This window comes from Protopterus annectens, chromosome 10.part0, assembly GCF_019279795.1.
Source record: "Protopterus annectens isolate FY-2018-M chromosome 10.part0, PAN1.0, whole genome shotgun sequence".
Taxonomy (NCBI): domain Eukaryota; kingdom Metazoa; phylum Chordata; order Ceratodontiformes; family Protopteridae; genus Protopterus; species Protopterus annectens.
In genome coordinates this window covers 457,701,367-457,726,300 of record NC_056744.1, presented here as the reverse complement: position 1 = coordinate 457,726,300, position 24,934 = coordinate 457,701,367, and the positions used below count along the sequence as shown (strand labels likewise).

Sequence of the window (24,934 nt, the reverse complement as noted above, 5' to 3'; positions counted from 1 at the left end):
AGCACTCAGTTTTTGGGCTAAGATACTGGGTCTCTTGGATTGCACTAAAGATTGGTATATTAGTTAGATTGGTTGGTGGTTGAGGTACGGATCTTTGGCAGGGTCTCTAATGATCATAGGCCTATCTATTTATTTATGTATTTATTTATTTATTTATGAATTTATTTATTTATTAATTTGACATTGGTTGACCAGGATAGTCCGACTGAGCTGTTGCCCTTTTTCAGCGGAGGCTCAGGGAGAATAGCTCCACAATTATCCCCCCAAAAAAGTAATAATAATAATAAATTAAAGTAGTATAATAACTAGAATTGTAAATCCATATATTACAGTATAAAACTGTTCAGTTTTTTGAGTCACAGGATAGGTAAAATCATTGGTTATTACATGATGAGCTTGAATGCGCAAATAACTCCAGTTAGTCTGAGACATTTACAAGATAGTACCATTACATTAATCACATCAGAAATAGAGTTGTTTGGATAATTCATATATACAGTTAGTGAGGAGGTACAATTTAAGTGTGTTATCTGCAGTATAAAAAGTGTCAGACTGTTTGGATTTAGTAGTCAGGAGTAATAAGGTAGGCAGGAGGGCAGTTTTACCTGAGAAGCAGTGGTTGGCGAGTAACATCAGGGAGGGTGATTAAAGTGGAAAGTCCAGGTGCTAGTTAGAAAGTTTTTGAGATCAATTTGAATTGTTGAGAGTGGTTTATACTTCTAATATCCAGGGGAAAGTTTGTTACAAGAAAGGGAGGGGGAGTAAATGCACAGATTATGTCCTATTGTAGTTTCTGGTTTGTAGATTTGTAACATATCTTGATCAGAGCTTCTGAAAACCCTGGTAGGGGTGTAGAAGCAGACATGTGAGGAGGTATCAGGAGAAAAGGAGGGATTACACAGGATAGAATGTATGCTCTGAAGCTGGGAGAGAAGTAGTTTGTGGGGAAATTCTAACCAGTTTTTTTTTTTTTTATAGGTTGGTACTAGGCTATCGACCCTAAGGCCTATGCAAGCCTAGCCATAACAATTCCCTGTAAATTTCTTCCCACAATATTTATAGGTTCATAGGTTGGTAATATGATGAGAAAGACAGTAGTGAGATTTAAAGGTTTGGTTAACTGCAAATGTAGCAACTTTATTATATGTAGTTTCTAGTTTTGTTAAGAGGGAAGTCTGTAGGTTGGTGAGAATTGATGAGCAATAACAAAGACTAGGGAGAAGGTAGGCATGAGAAAGACAGAGTTTAGCCTCATTTGAAATGTATTTTTTATTTCTGTACAGCAGTCCAAGTTCTTGATAAGTTTTCTTGATGCAGCTGAGGACATAAAGGTCAAATTTGAGTTGGTCAACTATTGTGACCCCCAGAAGCTTAGTATGAGATTCAGCTGTGATGGGAGTATTGTTAAGGGATGAGATAGAGAAACAGGATTTAAGGTGGTTGTGGGATTTAGGTAGAAAAAAATCAAGAGTTTAATCTTTTTAGGTTTAAAATTAGTTGGTTGATGGATAGCCAGTTTTCAATAGCTTTGACGGATTTTTGGGGAAGTGAGTTCAGATCTCAGATGTTATCAACTATGGTGATGACTGTGGAATTATCCGCATATTGTATGAGAGATGACTGTGGACAGGATATATATAGGTGGTCGGTAAAGATGTTGAACAATAATGAACCTAGTATTGATCCTTGAGGGACTCCCTTCTTGATGGGGAGAGCAGGGGGAAGTGTGGAAAGCCATTTAACAGATTGTTGTCTGTCAGTGAGGTAACTAGCAAACCAGGAAATGGTTGAGATAGAAAGATGTAGGTCAGAGAGTCTGGCCAACAACGGGGGGTGGGAGACAGTGTCAAATGCTTTAAAGAGGTCTAGGAATAATCAGAAGACCAGTTTGCTGTTGTCTCTAGCTAGAAAGATTGTATTAGTGAAGGAGAAGAGGGCTGTTCAGGTACTACGGTTAGGGGGAAAGCCATGTTGTGTGGAGGTTAGTAATTTTTCATACATAAAGTAATCCAGTATTTGTTTAAGCACACATTTTTCTAATATTTTGAAGAGAGGGGATATAATTGCTATTGGTCTACCATTTGAAATTTTAGTGGAGTTACCTCCTTTGTGAATGAGTAAGGAATTGTTTACAGATAGAGTGTATTTCTGATTCTGTTATTGAGCAGTTGCTAACAAGAGAGGTAGGAAAGGCTACTGAATTAGCAGCTGCCTTAAGGAAGAGTGTTGGCAACTTGTCAGCAGATGAGGAGCAACGTTTCAGTGTGAGGAGTAGGTGTTTTATATAGTTGGTTGATAGTGGTTTAAGAGAGAAGTTGTTTTTGAAAGTAGAGGAGGTAGGGATATCCGGACAGTTGACAATCCTATTTGTTTGCATCAATTTGCTGATGGTGTCTATGAAGTATGTGTTAAATATGGAGGCTGTTTCTTGAGGAGTATTATTTGGACAAAGATTAGGAGTTGAGGGGTTACTTGGGTGTAGTATTTGATTGATGGAGTTCCAGAATTTCTTTGGATTGGTTGCAAAGTTCTTAATAGGTATGAAGATGAAAAGGGGATTTTGTTTGGACCAGGTTTTCCATGCCTTGTCTATTTTTTGCATTAGGGATCTTGTAGTTTGTGATAATCATGGGGAATTAAGGGATTTAACTGTAATAGTTTGTAGGAGGCAAGGGTGTTTAAAATGCTTAGGAATATGGAGTTGAATTTTTGTACTGCCTCATCTAGGGGAAGATAAGTTAGAGGACCAGTTTATTGCAGAGAGAAGGTTACTGAAGGTATTAGGATGGAAACTGCAGAGTCTGCGGCATTCTATGCATTTATGTGGTCAGCTGTGGTGAGGGTGAATCTAAGTACTTTAATTGGTGAGTGGTCAATTAGCGAGTCACATAGTGATTCCGGGTAGTGATATTTATGTGGATTGGAAACTAGTATCCAGTCAGTAAGAGAACTGGAGTTACTTGGTTTGTTAGTATATGTAGGGGTGAAGATTAGTTGGGAGAAGCCATGCAAATTAATACATGAGCTCAGACTGTTAGAGGATAGTGTTAGCCAGTTTATGTTGATGTTGCTAGTAGTAATGGTTTCATTAGGTATATTTTATGTGACCCAGGAGGGGATTTGTTCTAGTAAACTGATGTTGTCACCAGGGGTATGTATATAGCAGCTACAGTTAGTTTATTGTGGTCATTAATTTTGCAGTGTACAGTCAAAAGTTCAGCAGGAGAAAAAGAAGGGGGAGGGTTTGCTAATGGGGTAAGAGTGAGGTGGTTAGAATACAGTATAGCAACTCAACCGCCTTTTTTCTTTGGTCTAGCGAGATGACAGATGTTGTAATCTACAGGGAGAAATTCTTTGTCAAAGATGTGAGGTTTTAGCCACATTTTGCTGAGAGTTATTATATCAGGGGAGCGGTGAGCCACCCAAGCATGAAACTCATTTATTTTGTTGAGTGTGCTTTGGATATTCATGAAGTAGAGTGATAAGTATTTATTGGGGAGTTTACGGTGAGGGGCGGTAGGATGAGTGGGTATGTTGTTAGTGAATAGTATGGTATTTGGTCCTGGATTTGGATGCATGTCTCCATATAGGAGCAGGGTGTTAGACAGATGAGTTAAGGTAGGGAGCAAGAGGAGGCTGAAGTGTTATTACGGCTTGGTTATAGGGGTGGTTGAGGTGAGGCGATGAATTTTGATTTTGGGGAGGGAAGAGTTTGTGGTTGTGAAGACAGAGGGTGTAATTCTGAATGGGTATAGTGATTTAGAGAAAGGAATATTGTGAATGGAGGTTGGGGAAGGGTGTAGTGGTTTTAATTGAGTGTTATATGAAGAGAAGTAGTATGGGCAAAGAGAGGAATGGTAGAATTATTATGTTTTACAATTAGTAGGAGTAAGTACAATGTGAGTATAGCAGTAACTCAGCTCTCAGCTGCAGATATAGTATTGTGGTGGAGTACTTACTGACCTAAACATGTTGCAGGTCATTATTCAAAGCATTCATACCATCATGCCCTTTACCATACTTTGTGCCACTTATGTCAATCTGGCTACTTGGATGTATTGGGAGGCTTTTAGAGTTGGAGAATCGTTGCCTACCCTTAACTGGGAAGATGTATATATTTTTAGCAGGTGCATGTCTGTGTGGATGCATCAGTTCAAGATGGATCAGTTGGCTTGGGGATGCCTGGTTAAGTTGATGTCTATTTCCATTCCTTTAGTGTGTCCCATGCATTGGGGTCAGACTCTGTCCCATTTCCTTTTTTCCTCTCTCTCCTGCTACATTGGTGTTTCAAGAGGGGAACAATATGCCCATCACTCCTGGGATGTTTAGTACGGTTCGGCAAAAAGTTTTCCAGGTCCAGAACATGTCTGGCTTAGGCATCTCCCTGTATTCCTTTCATATCAGGGGCCCTCTGATTTAGCTAGAGTGGGACAATCAATTGCTTTAATTAAAAGGCTGGGTAGTGGTCTTTGGACAGCTTTTTAAGTTATGTAAGATAATTAAGTTACTACTTTTATGTTGCAGGTATAGTTCAACTGGTCATTCTGGGACATTCCTACATATCCAGGGTGGCTAACAGAGCAGCTATTCAGCCCAATGGTTTACACTTGGGTCTTGAGCCTTCTACCTATGAAGTGATTTGCAAAGGTTTCCCATGCCTAAGGTATTCTCAGCTTTTGTTTGTTTGAAGGATCTGATTCATGTGATTGGCATACCTCAGGTAATTGCTTTCCACCTTGGAAGTAATGATGTGAGTTGACTGCCAAAGAGACAACTCTTATCAGAGATTTTTAGAATGTTATTGTGCATTTAAATTACATGTCCAGGGGCCATTGTCTGCTCATTGGTTATGATTCAGTGATGGTCCTGGCCTTATTCTATTCCTCCTAAAACTGTGAGAAACTCTCTGAAATTTGTTAACCATCAAGTGTCGGGTAGCCTTGCTTTTCGGTTACCATGTTATTGAGCATCGGGACTTCCAAGACAGAGACACTGTTTGGTTTCTTTTGGATGGTGTTCATCTCTTTCATCTGGTACATGAACTGTTCAGTTGGGACTTTTCCTTGCGGTACAAGAAGTTTTATCATGGGTGTGAATATTATTAGCACATTCTTATCAACTTAGTATACTATGATCCCAGGAAAGGGGAGGAACAGGCTTCATCTGGTGGGCTATGAAGGTGAAATTTATCCCTCTCCCTTGTTTCCTCCTGCTTTCTTGCCCCCCCCCCCAACTCTGGCTCTGCCATTTTGTTTGCATACAGACTTATCATTCGAAATTAAATTCTCTTCCAGTTTTTTCCTTTCTCCCAAGTCTAATTATTACCCTGTCCTGCTTTCTACACAACCTAGCCTCTTACTCCTCTCCCCTGAGCTTCATTTCTGCTGTTTCTTCTTTTCTTTTTTTTTAATTTCCCTAAGATCACTGGTCTGCGGTATTGGTATCTTAAATAGCTTTCCATTGCTAGCCTTGCTCCTACTACTGGTTTTCCTCCCTTCAAACCTCATTCTCTAAATTAAAGCTTTTTAGTGCTATATTTCTTTGTTCCTTGCTCTTTCCTGTCTCTTTACTCCCTGTAAGACATTGTACAGAATTAGTCTCACTAACTGATTGTTTTTTCTACAGCTTGCCACAACCAAGGGTTTAGCCCCACTTTGTTCGCCCTTGCTGCGCTTGGGCTCACTTGGCTCCCTTACCCTACCCCCATCTCACCCAGCCCCTTTACAATTTCCTTTACACTATCCAAATCCCTCCCTTTCCTGTCTCATCATCCACAATTGTCCAACTTCCTGCCAGTAACCAGTCCAACCCCTACATCTGTCATACTTATTCTGCATCACTTTCTACCTTTAAACTATTATACCCACTCTACAACCTCTCCACACACACTCTACTATGCAACACCTTCTCATTTCTACTCCACTCCTTCTACTTCTCTCTGCTCTAACCTCTTATCACTCCTACCTGTCCCACCCACACATATGTTCTCCTACATCCTACACTTATGGTACTCATCCAAAAACTTCCTCCTTTATTATCTCCCCAGCTCTCTTCAACTTCACTACCACCTGTCTTCATAAACTATCTATACTTCAAATTATCTGACCTACCTGCAAATCTAAACCAAAGCTCCTTAAACTTCATTCACCTATTACTCCACTCTCTCTTCTCACAAATAACTTACTCCACTCTGGACACATCCACCCCAGCCCAGGCTCCTCTCCCCACACCCACATACCCCCCAAGCCTGCCTCCACCTCCCCCTCTCCTTACACTTTTCACCATCCCTATCCTCATATGCAAAACTCATCCTTATCCAAGCACCTGTTTATATACTCACTAAATATTCAAAGCCTAACAAAATCAATGAGCTGCACACCTGGATAGCCCAAATCCCCCCTCACATCCTTTCCTTATCTGAAACTTGGTTCAAGTCACATATCACTAACAGCAAATACTCCCACCTGACTCTAATATCTACTGCTCTGACAGATTCCCTAAAAAGGGCATGGTGTAGCCATCCTCTACTCCAATAGCCTCAACCTCTCAACTTTCATCACACCTATTCCTGACTTCCACCAGCTGAACTTATCATCCTAAATTACCACCTAAATCTCCACAAAAAATTTGCTGTTGCTTCCATCTATATCCCCCCTGGAAATAATTTGCCCATCCTAGAGAATATTCTAGCCTGGTTTTCCCACAATATACCTTATGAAATCCTGATCTTAGGAGATGTCAATATTGACTGGTCCAAACTTCTCTCCACAATTCAGTATCAACCTACATGGTTTCCATCAACTAATATCATCCCCTACCTGCCTCCACAAAAACTCATCTTCCAGCTCCACAATTGACTGGATTCTCACTAACTCCCCCCACCACTACCACAGCCCCTCTACCCTACCAGACTCCCTAAGTGATCATCTCCCCACCTCTGTCCTAAGACATTCCACTCAACCTCCCAAACCCCACCTTTACAGAGACTGTTGTAAACTGTCTAACTTTAATATCTCCCTATTCAACTCCATTCTTTCCATTACCGACTGGTCCATCCTTAGACAAATCCCTCTCAGTGACGCAGTCAGTATGTTCAATATCATTTTCCTAAATACCCTAAACTCCCTTGCTTCCTCTAGGAAGATTAGAATAAAATCAAATTATGCTCCCTGGCTTTCCAAGGAAACTAGGTCCCTTATGCTAAAAAGAGATAATGCTTGGAAAGCCTGGATCAAAACAAAAGAACTACACCTGCTACATAACTACAGACAACTACAAAATCATGCTAAGAAACAAATAAAGACAAAATGTCGTACTGTAACTCTACTCAACTCAATAGCAAATCCAACCCTCAGATGTTTTGGTCTACTCTTAACAAAATTCTTTCTCCAGGTTCTCCCTCCAACCCCTCCCCTTACCCAAATACATCTCCTCAGGAAATCGCTACCCCCATCAATAAACACTTTATTGACATCATCCAAAAACTCATACCCTCCAACTCTAGCACAACCTCTCCGCCAACCCCTCCCAACCCACAGAACAAAAATCTCTTCTCCTTTCAACCTGTTCCTATTTCCTGCATCAAATTTCTTCTTCTAACGCTCAATCCCTGTTCTTCCTCTACTGACAATCTACCTCCTTCCTTCCTCAAACTTACTGCTGAATCCATCACCTATCCTGTATCTATTCTGATCAATAGATCAATTCAAGAAGCCACCATTCCTACCCTTTGGAAATCTTTCTTCAGTATCCCCCTGTATAAAGCAGGAAACTCAACAGACCCATCCAACTACCGACCCATCGCCATCCTATCCCCCCCCCCAAGATACTTGATAAATGCATTCACTCACAGCTTCTCAACTACCTCCTCCAGCATAACCTTCTCACTTCCACCAAGCACGGTTTCTGCCCTAACCACAGCACAACTACTGGTCTCCTATCCTTCACTCATACCATCGCCGAGGCCCAAGATAACAATAAACTCATTTCCTGTCTCTTTCTAGATCTCTCTAAAGCTTTTGATACAGTCTCTCACCCTTTACTGCTATCTAAACTTGCTAACCTCAACCTATCTTCCACCTCCCTTGCCTGGTTATTTAGCTACCTCTCCTGTAGTCAACAATCTGTTAAATGGCTCTCATCCTTCTCCCCATTCCTTCCTGTCCCAAATGGAGTACCACAAGGTTCCATCTTCGGTCCCCTTCTGTTTAATAATGATCTTTATACATCTTGTAAACAATCCTACCTCATCCAATATGCAGATGACTCAACTGATATCTCCATCTCGAACAATATCTCTGAACTCCACACTCTAACTCAACATGCCTTTCTATCTACTGAACAGTGATTGCCTGATAACCTACTTATCCTTAACCCTAAAAAGACCAAACTCTTACTCTTTCTCCCCCATTCTCCAACTCACCATAAATCCACCTTTGCTATTACATCCTCTAACAATACAATAATCCAACCTGAAACCCACACAAAACTCCTTGGTGTCATCATTGATGATGAACTTAAATTCAACCTGCACATACTCCAATGCATAAAAAAAACACCAGAAACTAGGTTTACTGTATCGCAACAAAAAATTTCTAACCCCTAATGCCAGACTCTCCCTAGCACAGGAACTCCTCATCCACTCCCTCCTATACACTGCCCCTGTTCTTACCAACATTCAGGCCACAACTTTGAACAAACTTCAACAAACTTACCATAAAATTGCTAGATTTATTACAAGCTCTCCTTGCAATGCACATCACTGCCTGGCCCTAAACTCTCTACAATGGCTAGAACTCCCCCAATAACTCCACCTAACACAATTTCAAATGTTACAGTTCATTCTATACAAACCTTCATCCTGCCCAGCTCTCTCATCCATGGTCTCTACCTATACTCCTCCTCGGACCCTCCATACCTCTAATCAGCAACTTCTGGAAATCTACCATCCCAAAAACATGGTAGGCAAATTTCTATATAAATACTCTGTCGCCAGTGCTTGGAACAAACTTCCCTTAGACATACGTTCCATCACCCACCCATCACACTTTTAAAAATAAACTCAGACTTCATCTACTTAACACCAAAACTTGCCCCTGTCATGACCCAACCTAACCTCCCCATTCCCCATATACATATCCATATAATCTCTCCTCTTTCACCTAGTACCCTAGGTGGGTACTTTCTAAATTCAATCAACAATGCTGAAGGTTATAATTATTATGTAAATATATACTTCCTTTGTAAAAAAAATTGTATTTCTGTATGTCAACTTTTCTGTAATTCTTTTGACTCAAATATTTTTATATATTGTTAATTGTTGTGAACAGAGCTTTTCTCCTTGGGTCTCCACTGAAAATAGGCCACAAGCCCAGTTGGACCAACCTGGTTAACAAATGTCAATAAATAAATATAAAAGGGGCTTCTATATGTTTATTGTAGAATATGAGCAGGTGTTTATGCTATACTCTGGAGGATATGTGAATAACAGTTGTGGTATGTTTAAGGTGCCTGAGTGAATGGATCTTTTATGTCACCAGGTCATGCTTGGTTTTGTAGTGTTGGAAGTTTCATGACATATTCATTGTCCTGCAACTGTTCAATATGGCTGTTGCCCCAAAGGCAAACTGTTGTGTGATTTTTTTTTAGTGGATCTGGGAAAATGCTTTTAGTACCTTCACTACCAGGGGAAAGGCCACTGGTACTGTTTATTGCTTCCTGAATGAGGGTCTCATTACTGCAGGTCTCTTTGTTGACATGACAACGGCAGTCAGCCTTAACCTTCTTCTCAATAAACTCAAAAGACTCAGTTTTGGTGATAATACTATTTGCCAGTTTTTTAACTATTTGAAAGACAAAACTTTCCAAGATCATAGTAACATCTCTGCTGCTGGTGCACTTAACACAGGTATACTTCAAGGTTCTGTGGTAGGTCCATTACTCCTGTCCCTCTTTGTCAATGATCACCCCCCAGAACTACCACATATTAAATATTTGCAGATGGTATACTGTTCCTATAATGCAGTACTAGCCACTCTCTCCTGCAAACCAAGCTACAGGACAATTTCACTCAGTTATGCACCTAATCCACTACTAATAAATTACTAAATAACTCCAAGAAAACCAATGTTGTGGTCTTTTTCTTAATGAAGAAAGTAGCTGCTATCCATCCTATTCTCTTAACAGATCTCAATGGAAACATGATACCTAGCATCACTGAGCAGAGGTACTTCGGTCTTATTTATTTATTTATTTATTTATTTGACATTTGTTGACGGAAAAGTCTGACTGAACTAAAGCCCTTTTTCAGCACAGGCCTGGGGAGAAAAGCTCCACAGAAAAATACAAGTTTAGTAAATACAAAAGTAAAACATTCACACATTACAGATATAAAACATTATGACACAAACGTGATTTAAGTAGAGAAGATTTATAAAAGAGTAAGGTACGTTGCTGCAAAAGAGTGCAGGGAAGCAAGCCTATAAGTAAAACAAGAGTTATCAAAGAGGTAGACTGCAGTTAAGGTTGGAGGCTAAGAGAAGTGAGTAAGTTCTAAAGATAGAAGGAGTAAGTGAATAGTGAGTGGTCAGTAAGGAAGGGAAGAATTATGTGAGAGGGAAGGTTAGGTATGGATGACAGATGAGCAAAATAAAGTGTAAGTTGATCTAAATGGGAGAAGATGATTCTACTCTCTCCTTTAACACACATACAGATATTGTAACAAATAATGCCCTTGTTCAATTAAAACTAAGTTACAAGATCAGTCACCTCCTCTCTCTCTCCTTGCTCACAGGACCAATACAAAAATATGGCAATGCATTGGAATATGGCCTTCCTTTTATCTTTATGCATTCACTCCATACCACTGCTACAGAATATTGACTGCTGAGAATAAAATCTGCAAATGCATTCTATTAGCAGACCCCCAGATGCACTTTGCTAAAAAAAATTAAAAGTAGCTTTTAGTGCTACATGGGGCCACCACTTTTTTTCTAATTACTCTAATTTAAAAGGTTCTAAAGCATGGTAACTGGCCCCCTGTAAGAGTGAAACAACCTTTACAAGACAGCCTTTATGAACACAGAGGTACATAAGACAACAGATTTCTCACTTTGGTATGCTCTCCATTTAAAACTGCTGTGAGATCAGAACCTGCTACCTGAAATCACCTGCCTACTGACATAAAAAACCTAGAAACCATTAAAAACTTCACAGATGCACTTAGAGAGCATCGCTTTACAGAATCTTCCTTCAGCTGTGATTGTGACAATGGTTAGATATCTTACTACCCCATATCATAAATAAAAGAATGCATTTAAGAAAGTGTTCTCAGCAGCATAATGTGGCATTTTGTATACCTGTATATTTCATGAGTATGTATGGTTTTGCTGCATGTTATATACCTTGACTTACATTTTTTTCTTTGCACTTCTCTCAACACACTCTGACCTAATATTTTTATTCTAACCTTATCTGCAAGGAATCTTATCATTATGTATTGAAGTTTACAATTTACTCATTCTGTATATGATAGTATTGATTAGTGAAATCCTAATGTATTTTCTACTCTCTGAGCTCAGGTCATGGCTGAAGAAAGGTCAGTAGACCAACAGCCTTACCTAGTTACCAAATAATAATAATAATAACAATAATAATGACAATGGCGATAATAAATGTATACTCACACAAGTAGAGATTCAGTTGTGGGAAAAAGAAAAAAGCAGATACACCCATCAAAATGCTTCCCCTCAGAGACAAGTCATTATTCTGAGACAAGGCTGAAGAGCACACACACGCATACAGGCAGCTGGTATCTAGTGATAAATACTGTAAGCTGTAGAAATTAATCATAGCGGTATACATGTAAAAGGCTTTGAACTAAATCAATGTATTATCTTCCAAAAGAGACAAATATTTGAATTCTGCTTTTAGAAGCATCACACATTACATCTTTTTTTAAGGTAAAAATATTTTACTATCTTTGATAGAAATTTAATCTTGTAAGCTCTATTCATAAAAGGGGAATGTTGCAGCACAGAGATTTCAGTCTTTGGATGCTTGTTATGCTCAAACATGTTTTATAAGCATCATTTCATAGAGAATCTGAGTACACAGTTGCCTGCCATACACTTTGCCTTTTGATACACTGGACACCAGCAGGGCTACAGAACAACTGACTGAGATAATGAAGATGTTCAATATAAAGCAGGCATTGTGATGGAATATTCTCAATTGCAGCCATTTTTAACTGTACTACCATATATTTTAAGTTTAAATAAATATATATTTAACAAAGGAGCACAATCAATTTCTGCCAGGCAGAACTTCAAGTCTAGAAGCATCCCTGATTAGGCTTTAATGTGTTCATGGTCCAGTGATTCCAGAGATCTAGTGGGACTCTCCCCCCACCCCCACCTGCAGCTGACAAATAAATTGGAAAATATAGACAGGTACCTGAACAAATCCAAAAAGATTACAGTCGTTTAAATTATGCTTTCATTTTCAAATTTCTGAGAACAAACTAGTATCCATATGAGAGTTGGAAAATTAGATATGAACATATTAAGAACTTCAGGATGTAGACTAAGCAAATGGATTGAACTAATCAAAAAAGTAGAAATTAGGAGTCTATCAGCAGCAATCTCACAGGATCCATAAAATATGTATAGCTGTCACATGTGTAATTCTAAATATGCTGTAAATATGTATATACATACATACACACACACACACACACACACACACATATATAAATATATATATATATATATATATATATATATATATATATATATATATATATATATATATTAGCCTGGCCATGAAAACAAATAGGATGGTTTAGTTATACTTTTTAGTGTGCAATGCATATGCTAAATTTGACAGTGTACTTTGTAGCTTATTACTAATATCAGTAATACAGATTTCAGGATGATGGCTGTACTAGGAAATATTTCATTTTTCAATCTTTATTTACAATCTGAGTTCACTGACAACTCTAGCTTCCAAAGACAGGAATACTAGCTAACGCAAGAATTAGGTAGTCTTCCTGATGTGAGTAACACTTTAATAAAGGAATATATTTCTGGCTTCAGATCTATGAATTTTATTTTTCTTTTGTCATTATATGGTGCATTTCTTCATATAAAGAGTATCTGTTATATACGACAGTGGTATGTTTTAGCTATCTGCTACGATCAGGTGTGGCATATATGGTTATCAAATGTGGCTTCATCACTGAATTTTTGCATTATAGATTTCATCTGTTTTAGTAAACAATTTGCTCAGCATTTCCGTTATATTGGGAATATGTTGTTGCTTGCCAAGTTACTGCCTATAAGGAGCTTTTTTAGATGAATGTTACCATTAGAGGTAGGGGAATATTACCAACCATTCTACTCACCCAAGGGTTAGATCTGTTTTGCAATGGCAGGCCTTGAAGGATAATGGGGGAGGGGAGTTCTTATTAGGAAGCAGACAGGAACATCACAGAAGTGTCTGTACAACTGACTGCAAATGGTTAATCCCACCCAAAACTGGAAATACAACATGTTATGACTGAAGGATAAGCTAGGTAAAAGATAAAAGAAGAGGTAGAAGACAGTAGTTATGGAAATGAAATCTTCACAGAGACTTTTGGGATGATTCAGTGTCATTCTGTCTACAGCCAATGCAGGACTGAGGTGGGAAATAACTCAAAGTCAAAAGTAAGGTGGTCTTTTTTTCAACCGGGGGAACCTCAAGGTCACTATCTTAGATGGTACTTGAGAAAATTAATAACTGCACCACAAGAGGGCTCCACATGATGACAGTACTGTATCAGAGGTGTGTAATTTTAAATAGTGGCGGCTCATGCTATTGGACTGCAGAACTGCAGCCTGCTCAGCTGTAAAAAAGAAAAAAAAACAAAATAAAAAAAAATTAAGTCCCGGGACAAATTCCACACATGCTTACTCGAATCTGGACTGGTTAAATAGCAGTCTGGATTAGAAAAGTAGGCACCAGTCTACAGATGACCCAGAAGTCTATGCAGTTACAACCACATAGACTGGAAGGGGATTGGACTGCAACATCTGCAGTCTGTGCATTCTCTGGAACTGCAGGCTGGGATTCAGCGCATGCATGCAGACTACAGATTTTGAATGCATTCGCAGGAAACAGGGCAAGTTGGAGCTACTAGGACTATGGATTGCAGCAGCATGTCCAGGACAAAGGTGGGTGTATTAGGCAGGAACAGAGCTTTTGCTTTTAGGCAGGAATGGAGCTTTTGCTTTTAGGTGGGAATGGAGCTTTTGCTTTTAGGCAGGAATGGAGCTTATGCTTTTAGGCAGGAATGGAGCGTTTGGTGTGTGTGTGTACTTTTAAGCAGGAACGGAGCTTTTGGTGTGTGTGTGTGTGTGTGTGTGTGTGTGTGTGTGTGTGTGTGTGTGTGTGTGTGTGTGTGTGTGTGCGTGCGTGTGCGTGTGTGTGTGTGTGTGTGTGTGTGTGTGTGTGTGTGCTTTTAGGCAGGAACAGAGCTTTTGGTGTGTGTGTGTGTGTGTGTGTGTGTGTGTGTGTGTGTGTGTGTGTGTGTGTGTGTGTGTGTGTGTGTGTGTGTGTGTGTGTGTGTGTGTGCTTTTAGGCAGGAATTGAGTTTTTGGTGTGTGTGTGTGTGTGTGTGTGTGTGTGTGTGTGTGTGTGTGTGTGTGTGTGTGTGTGTGTGTGTGTGCTTTTAGGCAGGAACGGAGCTTTGGTGTGTGTGTGTGTGTGCTCTTAGGCAGGAATGGAGCTTTTGGTTTGCGTATGTGTGCTTTTAGGCAGGAATGGGGCTTTTGGTGTGTACATGCTTTTAGGCAGGAATGGAGCTTTTGGTGTGTGTGTGTGTGTGTGTGTGTGTGTGTGTGTGTGTGTGTGTGTGTGTGTGTGTGTGTGTGTGTGTGTATATATACACATGCATGTGCACGTGTGGGTGTAAAATGCCCCAGTTAACTATAACTGGTGGCTAGAAAGTAGGCTGAAACCCTGTACCTTGGGTGCAGGTAGCAAGAGCCTGAATACCCACCACCACTTGTGAAAAATGTTCAGATTTTTACCTCATATTTTTGTGTTGATTTTCTGGATTTTGAATTTACTAAATAATGACAGACATTTGAATTTCTGACTTCATATTCTTCAGAAAATAAATGGTAACACAAAACATTTTATTCTAGCAATTTTCTAAGTTTACACAATCAATATTTGAAATTTGTCCCTATTTTCCTGGCTGTATTCCCCCATTATTGGCTTTGTCCAGGTTTTTTGTGCTAGGGTTAAGAGCTAATGTGAGAACTAAATTCACTGAATATGTTTGGGGGCTGTATTCCCCCATTATTGGCTTTGTCCAGGTGTTTTGTGCTAAGAGGTTGAGAGCTATGGTGAGAACTGAATTCACTAAATGATAGCCATTTAAGTTTCAGTCTTCCTGTCTTTCATGAAACAGCTGATTTGGCATAGTGGTATGTTGCTCTTACTATAGTGCACAGTGTCCTAGGTTTAAGACTTGGGAGTGAAATGCATGGCGGTAGCACAGCATTTTGTTCTAGCAACTTTTCAGGATTATACAAGCAATGTTTAAAATGTGTCCCTGGTTTTGGGCTTTTGTCTTCCCCCCTATAAATTTTGGCTTTTTCCAGATTTCTTGTGCTCATGTGCTGCAAAGTTGAGAGATACAGTTGAGTGTCGAGTGGATTTTACAAGAGCTAAGAGCTTCAGGGGAAGAGAAGTTTAGTGCTGTTTATGCTGAACCTGCTCGCATTGTTAATAGCACAACAGGCAGTGTACTTGCTTTTGATGCAGAAGGCTGTGGGTTCTACTCCCACAGTATGTAAATGCATTGCTGATACTGTACTGTGTTGTACTTTTAAAGGGGGTGGATGCTGCAGTCCTGAGAATGTCTTCTTTGGTAGAGATACCTAGTAACTATGAACCTGTTATCAGTTTGCCATCCATTCCTTATTGCAATATTACTAGCTTATCATTTTTTTAATGTAACATAGGCAATTTATTCCTCAAGGGCAACAGGCACTTTATTTGTAGATGAAACAATTAAATATAAAGTTGTTTGCTAGCAGCAACCTCTTCATTAGTTACAGATCTCTTTAATGTGGAATTGTTTAGATTACTTTTACTTCTGCAGAAATTGCGCATATTTACTGATACTGGTGGATTGTAGATGTTTGAGTAGACTTTTATAATGGAAATGTTCTGAATTGGGCAGTTCTGTCATTATTGGTGCATGCATTTTGGTTAATTGTTTACTGGAAAAATGTTCAAAACAATAAATTTAAACCAGCCTCTAACAACTGTACTGTATTATACAAGGAATATAATTTAATACACTCTGGAAGGTGTATCAAAGAACACATGTATGTTTCGTGTGCAATGGGCCTATGATTTGAAAACAGCCCAAAGTTAATCTTTATCTGCCACTGGCCAGATGTATTTTCTTTGAATGTGGATTTCATTGCTGTTTCAATGAATGTGAGTTTCAATGGCAGAGAAGTTTTAATGCTGTCTATTTTCATTCTGAGACTGCATTGCTTTGTTTAGCAGATATTTATTAGTGTTTGTGCTGTAAACTGTAAAATAAAACTTTTAAATGAAATCCAAATCATTGTAGAAGTAAAGCAGTATGCACATTACAGTATTTATGGTAAATGGAGTGAAACAGCCAAGTAATAGGACATTGGAATGGCTGCAGGGGGGGAGGCTCCATTCGACCATGATTTTGTGAGGGGGAATGGTGGCTAAATCAGACAGCCCCGGCTGAACTATACCTCTCAACTGTCCAGATTTTTGCAGAATGAATAGATTTTTGCTTCTTATTTTTGGTTTGTTCCTCAAAAAAATGTGTGGTTTTCTGGCAAATCATTTAGGAATGAAGTCACTAAATAATGACACATTGAGTTTCAGACTTCATACCCTTCAGAAAAATGCATGCTAAAGCAAGACCTGTTATTCTACCAACTGTCTAAGTTTATACAAGGGCAGTTTTTAGTATTGTCTGCATGTTCCCCAATATATTTAGCCTTGCCCAGATTTCCTGCATTAAGAGGTTGAGAGGTACACACAAATAAATCACTTTATAGAATTAGGTATATCCTAATCTCTCAGCTGTCCCCGACTTTGGCTCAAAATGTTGCTCTCCCCCTAATAATCCCTCCGCAAAATGGCAATTTTGGAAGAAAATGTCGAAGGTTTACAATTAATAAATAATTGTAATGATCAGAGTTATAGATTACTTTTATTTCAGAAATGCATGTAGATTCTCTTATTTTGTCAGCTGCTCAACTTAACAGTACTAATATTTAAAACGTGTCCCTTCTTTGGCAGGTTCCCAGCTGTATTGTGTGGCTATTTTATATTTTTGCATCACGGTTTTGGTCCATTTTTCATAAAATTGTGGTTTTCTGTCAAATTAGTGGCAACTTATTAAAGATTGAAGTTAGAAAATAATGACAGATATTTGAGTTTCAGATTCCATACCCTTCAGAAAATTTGAACTAATGCAAGACTTACTATTCTATTATCTTTCTAAGTTTATAAGAGCAATATTTAAAAATTGTCCTTATTTTTGGGCCTTTGTCCCACTTCTATTTATGAATTTTCCAGATTTCTTGCTCTGAGGTTGAGAAGTATGACAAATGTGTCAGGGCCATCACTGTCAGCCAGAGACATTTCAAATTGTGACATACTTGTTGCACCCCACTCCACAATGTAGTGACTTGGAATGTGTCGAAGCAAGGCAAGGAGCAGTTATGCAGTGTAAGTGTGCAGAGTATCCCCCAACCAAGGTAGACACAAGTACTACAGTGGGTTTTTGTTTGTCCTTGATTTTGCAGAATGTTCTGGTTTTCTTTCATATTTTTATACTGTTGATTTATGCTTCTTATTATTCAGAAAATGCATGTTGTTGCAGTGCCTCTTGCTCTGTGTTTAAGTAGCAATGCTTTAATGACACTGAGGTAAGCTTGTCTGAGATTGTAAGATGCAAGTAAGCTTTAAGCATACTGTTAAAGAATTACCAACATTGAAAGCCTTTCTGTTGTTGCCATGCAGAGAATATTTATATAACTAGATAATGTATAAGCCTTAGGTATTGAAATGCATATGACAGTATTTATAGTAAAGGACACAGTTACAGTATTTTCAGAAGCTCATTACATTTGTTGGAGACTTGCAGTCATCTTTGTAGGCTTTATCCATAAACTAAACAGAATGCCAATCTATCATGTGTGGTCCATAACCTGTGCGGTAATCCTTTAAGCAATTTATCTTGAGCTTGTTTCTTGTTTGCTATTCATTTTTTACATTGATCATGTCTTCCCCATGAAACAAGTAGATAGTTGCTGTCAGGCAGCAGGTCTTTTTTGGATAAGAAACATTTTTACAAGTTGGGGTCTCACAGAGATTGCTACTTTCAGCATGTTACTTGGTACTTTTATAAAGCTGAAAATAAATTATAATTAGAACTGCAGTGCAAGGAGAAGTGGTTTGAGTTGAGTGCTGCCTGTTTTTTATACTTGATTTTGACTGGCATCCCAGTAATGCATTTAAAAAGTAATTTATTTTTTCGTGCTTCACAACCTTTTTGTTTCCATCTAGATATTAAGTAAGCTGTCATGTAGCCAATGCATTGAAATATTTTTTTTCTTCTACACTTCATTCTGTCTTGATTGGACTCTCATAATGATGGCTTGGCACCCTGGGCAGAGTATTTAATTAAAGTCCCAGTTTTTGTGGTTTTGAGCCTATCTCTGCCCCTTTCTAGTTGGTCACATCCCTTCCTGTTGGCCCCACCCATTCAGCTGTCTCCATTCAACTGCAGCCCTCATTTTATTTGAAGTCACCAGCCACCACTGATTTTAAATGTACCATTCCATGCTTCTTATGGTATCCAGGCACCTGTGTCCAAAATGTATCTTCATTACAGAGCAAAGATGGTAGTGAAAACATTCTCCAAGTTAAATAAAAGGAATGTGGCAGTAGTTACCATGGAGAAAGAAACATCTTGCCTTTGCTGTTTCCTTTGAAATGATGCTACATTTAGTGATAGAGAGAGCAAGTGGTAACGAGTATGCCAGATGACAATACTGGAAGCGACAGGGCTGAAGCTCTCTGGCTTGCAGGTCCAGCTGCACTGGATAAGAATCTTGGTATCATTATTTATTTAGGGACATATAAGCTTGATGGGAAGGGTTCAAAGCAGTGAGGAAAGTCAAACATTTGCAGAGGAACCTGCCATATAGACATTAAAAGTATAATTTCAAGTGAATAAGATATACATGTATATAATTAACATAAAACTAGTATTGCTAATGAATGATCATATAAGAAGTTCAATTTTTAATAGGACTAAGTATATTTTATTTTTCACAGCAAAACAACTGAGAAAAATTAGGAGAAGAATCATATCATACATCATGTCAGTTCAGGATTTAAAATAATTAATATAGTTACTATTAAAAAACTGCCTTTTTAGAAGCCATTCTACATGCTTTTTTGGAATGTGTACTAAGCCAGGTAAGAGCAATATCAAGAGAAGAGGTATCATATTCTTGAAGTAATTTGCATGTTAATCTCACAACTATGGAAAATGCCTGACAACTCCTTGCTCACTTAGCTAGAAGCCTAGTGAATTATTTATTTGTTGCTCTGTTTTAAAACACATGTATTTCCCCAAGCTATAGCAAGTTAGCTTACTTTTTAATGCATCAAAGGATGTTTGCAAGTTGCGTACATGCTAATGGATGGTTGGCTTATTCTCCATCACAATGGCTGTCTAGTTACCTGCCATTCCCTACTCAGCCACGTTATCAAAATCAGCATTAATTTATGTGGGGTACTTTTACATATATTTTACTCTGTTCTACAGGGCAGTATATGAATACCACAACTGACATTCTCAGAAGTTCTGTCTCCCCTCAGCATGGATAACCATATTGTATCTTACATCATAGGATTCGAGAGATGGACTCATTGATGCAGAGCAGAGGGTTTATAATTTACTGGCGAGCAGGTTTCCATTTGGAGAGTTGAGGTAACTTTGATTAACATTGATGTAAATGGCTAATGACTGCCTGAGATGAGAAGCGGGAAGTTTAAAGGTTTAAATAACAAGCGCTAAATTAACAACAATTTAATCTGACCAAGTGATACAGCAAAGGATCATGAGAATCCTGTCTTCTATCCTAATACCTTCAGGATATCAAGTAATTCCAGTAGTGGGGGCAAGATCAGGAGCAGTCATGAGCTTAATGAGAAAAAACAACACATAGGGGTTAGACACCATGACTAAATCAACAGAAAATGGAAAGTAGTAAAAGACAACACCTACAAAAAATGTATGTGAAATAATGGCATTGATAAAAGTTGTATTCACTGATACTACTAGAGTTCCAGAAACATGGTACAGAAAGAATCATGGATTATATGTTATACGCAAAAAGTATTATATAGAAGTGTTGAGGTAGCCCTCTCTGTGAAGAAACACAACATACACATAGAAACGAGGATATACTCTGAGTCACTGTGGAAACCTGAAATGGCAGGACTATTTCCTGAGGGGTTACATACAGAAACCCTCTTTATCATAAAGAAATTTGTAATGAAATGATAGACTCTCCGCTGGATTCACTAATCTTCCAGGCAGGACTAGCTTAGTCCTGCACAGAAGTGACCATTTAAGAGCAGCATGGCAGTGCGCAATGCATATTAATGAAGGCCCACTGCCTGAGCTCCTAAACGGACACAGAACATGGACGAGTGCAGGGGGCGTATCTGAGAGCAGAGCTCTCACAAAATACATGCCCCTGCAATCAAGAACTGCAGTTAAGCAATAACAATGAGTGAGACTGCTCATAGGGGGTTGCATACACCCAGCAACCCCCCCCCAAGTTTATAAGAGCAATAGTTAAAATATAATAATATAAACAAGTTATTTTTTTTTTTTATCAAACAGATAAAATTTAACCGTAGGTGCGTGGGTTTGCCCATTGCTTTGCTTTGTATACTGCAGCTTAAATGGCACAAGAAGATAAACATCAAGATGTATGCAAATGAAGCAGTACTGCAAAGGGTAGTGGCCAGAGCATCCTTACAAGAAGTCATTCCCGGTTCGAGTCTCACTCCAGTACATTCCAGTTTCCATGTCAAATCACTTTATGAACAATATTGTTTGTTACATAACCTACTAAATAACATATATTTGTGAACTGGATTACTGCATTAAATGCAGATGTGAGGTGCCATTGTAATAATGTTGTAAAATCCACAGATAAACACAAGTGCCCCATATAGTATATGTACATATGAATGAGGGATACAAATTGAAGGTATAATGTGTAATGAATGATAAATTCATAGAGTGTCAAATCCACCACCTTCCCAAGAACCGTTTACATTTATGTTTAAATTAGTGTGGGGGTAAGTGGGAGTAACCACTATTAAGCAGTGGTAAGCGGGAGTAAGCAGATTTAAGCAGTAGTAAATGGGTTTAAGCCCGTTTGTGCAGGGTAAGCAATGTGCAGACAGGTTAATCAATATTGAAGCTAACTCTCTGTAAGCAAATTTAACCGGAGGTTAGCATCGCTTTCCGTCACGCAAATACACTTACAATTGTTTAAAAGTACCTTAATCACTCTGTATGCAACAGCCGCTGTTCTGCCCAGCAACAAAAAAAAACAGCCCTTGCAGGTCTTGAACCCAGGACCCGGTACACTATAGTCACACTAGTTAACCAGTAAGCCATCACAGCAGTACATAGCATTGAGGTATCACCAAACAGATCCTCACTATAGGAATATTAAACTTAACATGTGAAAGGAATCTATATACCGTTTTATGTTGTATAACCTACTACATAACATAAATATGTGAACTGGAGTATTGCATTAAGTCCAGATGTGAGGTGTCATTGTAATAAAGTGTTGAAATCCCCTAATAAACACAAGGATGCCATACAGTGTACATACACATGAATCATGGATACCAAACACATATATAACATGCAATGAATAATAAATCAATGCCAAACAGCAAATAGTATGCAAATTAAAAATAAGCAATGCTAAGCTTTGCACAGCCCTGCTTACTAGGTGTAAGCAATGTGTAGGCCAGCTAAATCAGTCTGCCCATTGGTATACCCCTTTAAGCAATGCCAGCCTTAGGTAAGTAGGTTTGCCCATAGCTTAGCATTTTGAAAACCATCCAATCACGGCAAAGTGCTGGAAATCGGTCTTATTTAAACCAAACAGGTGGCAATACATCTCATAACTGGTTGCGGCTTCCTCCTGTAGGCACTATGACTGGTGTGGGAGAAGGAGTGTGCTTTTGGGCACAGTGCTGGGGCATCCAGGAGTCCAAAGTCATGGCAGGACTCCTTGTTAAAGACAATGACCAGAGACTGCTGCAGGGCTAGTACCAGGGTTCCCAATATAAAGCGGAAGCCTGGGACCATCTTGCCCATGACCTCACCAGTGCCACTGGTATACCTTGAGCTGGTAAGCAGGTCAGGCATCACTATGCTGACCTGAAGTGGAGAAAGAGGGAGCTCTTGGATCAGTGGATCCAAGAGGCTAGGAGGACGGGGGATGTCCCAGCCATGTGTAAGTATCAGTCCACTACCTGTTTAATAATTTCCACCTCGTGTATATTATGGATAGGTATGGCTAAATATTCCTCTTATGTCTTTGACAGCAGCAGATGAGTGGACTGTGAACCGGAAAGCCCATGTCTGTAGACTGCAGAGGTTGAGTCACGAGGCAGGTTAGTAATACTCTTGCATGTACTGTCATAAGAAATAAATCTAAAAGTAGTAGAAAGTTAATTGCTAGTATAAAACCTGTATTGTTTAAGGCATGTACTGAATGCACCAGACAATATGGCAGGAAGAGTCTCATATAGGTTGTATGTAAATAAAAGGTTAACAGCCTGACAATAAAGGTCTAACTGCTGGAATGCATGTGTTTACTCTGTTATCATATGATAATGTAGTGTTGCAATCTCTTAATAGTACTATTGTATTAAGCACTATTACCCACACTGTGCTACATAAATAAAACGTGTAGGAATGTCTGTATATGACTGTTGTATTCACACAAGGTTATATTGTACAACTGAGAGAGCTGTAGACAGAAAACAGTGAAAAAATAGACAACATAATCCAAATAGCATACTCAACTGAGACTTGAATTGTTGCATTTTTAGCACACACAGCCATGGTTCAAATCCTGGGAGTGGTAGTAAGCTGTAAGCAGAATCATACCCCACAACTGTACAGATATGTCCAGAATGTCCAGTTAAGTGGCCCATATCTGCTGCCTGTCACCCTGTTCCCCTGGCAAATCAGTGGGATCATCCCAGATGTTTAGGCAGCAAATAATGACATACAACTTATTGTCAGACATCTATAAGAACAAATCTGTCACTCTAGCAACTTGCCAAAATGTTATGAAAGTCATAAGTCAAGTTTGTCCCATCTCCACCCCCATGTTGTGAAGCTGTGACCAGAGTGTGTATAGTAACAGAGTGAGATGTATGTGCATAATAATAATGTGGAATCTGGTAATATGTGTGGCAACATTCAAGTAGTACTAACAAACATTCCCCCCACAGGTCTGTCAGATACTAAAACTGTGCCTAGAAATAAAAGATTGAAATCCTGGACTGGTACTGTTTACTCTGGTATTGTATGGCATTGTTAGTGTTGCAGATGCTCTGAATAATAAGGTATTATTCATCACTGTCATCCACACTGTGCTACATAATAAAACTGTCTAGGAAACCCCTTATAAGAGTGTTGCAATTACAAGGTCAGATTGTAAAACCACAGGAGACTTATAGACAGACATCAGAAAAAACATACACAGCACTATCTGTATATAGCACACTCAACTGTGATGTACACTGTTTTATTTTTAGCAGACAGCGCCATGGTTCGAATCCTGGGAGTGGTAGTAAGCTGTATGCAGAATCATACCCCACAAGTGTACAGATTTGTTATGAATGTCCAGTTAATTGGTCCATATCTGCTGGCTGTTACCCTGCCCCCCTGGCATATCAGTGTGCTAATTTCTGACATGTAGGCAGCATTTAATATCATATAACTGACTGTCAGGCCTGTACATATTTGGAAAATGTCTATGAAAACAAACCTGTCATTCTACAACTCAACAAAGGTTTATGAGGGCAATAGTCAAAATATGTCCCGGTTTCACCTGCATGTTGTCAAGACATACCCAGAGTGTGTGCAATAAGAGATGGACAGGTATGTGCATAACATCAACCTGGAATCTGGGAATAGGAGTAGAAACAGTCAGGTAGTGTTAACTAACAATGCATCCACAGGTATACCAGGTAAGAGGTGTATACTGCAGGTAAAACTCAGTTCATGTATATAGTTGTCTACAACCATACCACTGTCCAAACTAAGGCCATAGGGTAGTGTAATATTACCTGTAAGGTACAGATTACAGCACCGACTAGGAAAGTAATGAGAACTACAGGGATATACAAGTTGTTACTTGACATCTTTCTCTCCCCCCACCATATCTGCAACAATAAACTAAATACACAACTCAATCAGTATGTGCACTATTAAATCTATTGTTGGGACATATGTCCTATTGTTTGATAAATATTTAAATTTGATTCTATACATGTGCCATGTTGAAATACTCCCACATTGGTGGCATGTTGCCATCAATGTACCTGCATGCTGTTGTAATGGCCACTGTGGTTCCATATATGCATGTGTTCTGTTTGCTATGCAACTGTTCCATATCTGGTGTTTCGGATTAATGGGAATATCTATGCATTCTGTTATGCCTAATCCTGGAATGTGTTGACTATTACTAACCCACATATGTTGTAAAATTGAAACACCATAGCACATTTGGGAAGGCCGGTCCCAGCGGAC

At 39.0% G+C, this 24,934-nt stretch overlaps 1 long non-coding RNA gene across 1 annotated transcript in view; it reads left to right on the top strand.

The window, feature by feature from the left end:
- LOC122813184 overlaps positions 1-24,934 on the top strand; it is a 739,821-nt gene that overhangs the window by 462,737 nt on the left and 252,150 nt on the right. The gene's annotated exons all lie outside the window — the stretch shown is intronic.